Genomic DNA, 1,287 nt, shown 5'->3' with positions numbered 1-1,287 from the left:
TGACCTCCGTCTGATGATTACTTCATAACTCCCTCTAGAAAATAGATATTGAGGTGATTCCAATTGATTTGGAAACTAGACTCCCGTAGCTCTCTATCCATATCTAGCACGTTTTCTGATTCATTGTGAGCTGTCTTGGAGAGTCCGTTGAAGTTGACAGACGTGCACAGGAATTCTCCCGATTTAATCTGGATTTGCAAGGCTTGGATATTCTTGAAATTCCGCCGAATTTATATCTTCTTCTCCATATTGGACTTGGTTTGGACCTCTCATTCATGGACTAGGCTTCGTGGATCAGCTGCTTTGCTTCCCTAGGTCCATCAGGAACACTCCTCTCGGCACTCTTCTACATGTCACCTAAGTATCAGAGAAGTTAAATCAATTTGTGACAATGTAAAAACTTTACAAAATCATAAAAACATCTCTAAGGCTCCACAAATCGGCTTTTGACAATTTTCTACACCGTTCCTCTATGTTTAACACGTTTTACGCACAACTCTACCAAAAACTTTCGACTCTACATTATGACTCTATTCTACGACAATAAGAGATAATCAAAGTACAAATGGAGGTAATAACATATTAAGAATGTCGCATTTTATGCTCCTATCATGTAATTTTGCACGGGTTGATGATGATAAACTGCTGCCATGCCGTGCCCTATATATAGAGTAACAAGACTTGATCTCCAAGAATTCCTCAAGCACAAGGAATCCTTATTAAATCGGCAAAACCAAGTCCAAGTTGGATTTAACTTCCTCTCTTGGTCTTCAAGTAATCCTTATGCATTAAGGAATGACAAAACCATCTTGAACTTGGAAAACCTTCTCTCTTGGGCCGCACGGTCTCTTTCCTTGGTGACTTGGGAAATCTCACAGCTCTTCCATACATATCTCGGATTGTACTTCTCCTAGCTCAAGCAGGAACTCCTAGCTGCCGGCCACCTTTCTCTCATGAGTCAGGAAAACATTTCCTGGTCAACACGGGTTTAGACTTTCCTGAAATAGAAATAAGAAAATTAGAAACTAGGAAAGAGGAAAGATGGAATCTTGATCAAGACAGGAATCCTGAGTAAACAAGGATTTCCAACACTTAGCACAATTTCAACACCAAATTATTCAAATCCGAAAATACTATGTATTCTAACACTAAAACCTACATATTTCTACATTAAGCAATTATTCTACACTAAACACAAATATAAAGCTAAAACAACTAAATAGGAGTTAACAAAGGGTAAATAAAGGGTATAAACATATTAAGAACGTCACACTTTGTGCTCCTATC

This window comes from Fragaria vesca, linkage group LG2 (genome assembly GCF_000184155.1).
Source record: "Fragaria vesca subsp. vesca linkage group LG2, FraVesHawaii_1.0, whole genome shotgun sequence".
NCBI classification, from domain to species: Eukaryota; Viridiplantae; Streptophyta; class Magnoliopsida; order Rosales; family Rosaceae; genus Fragaria; species Fragaria vesca.
This window is presented reverse-complemented; position numbering follows the sequence as displayed.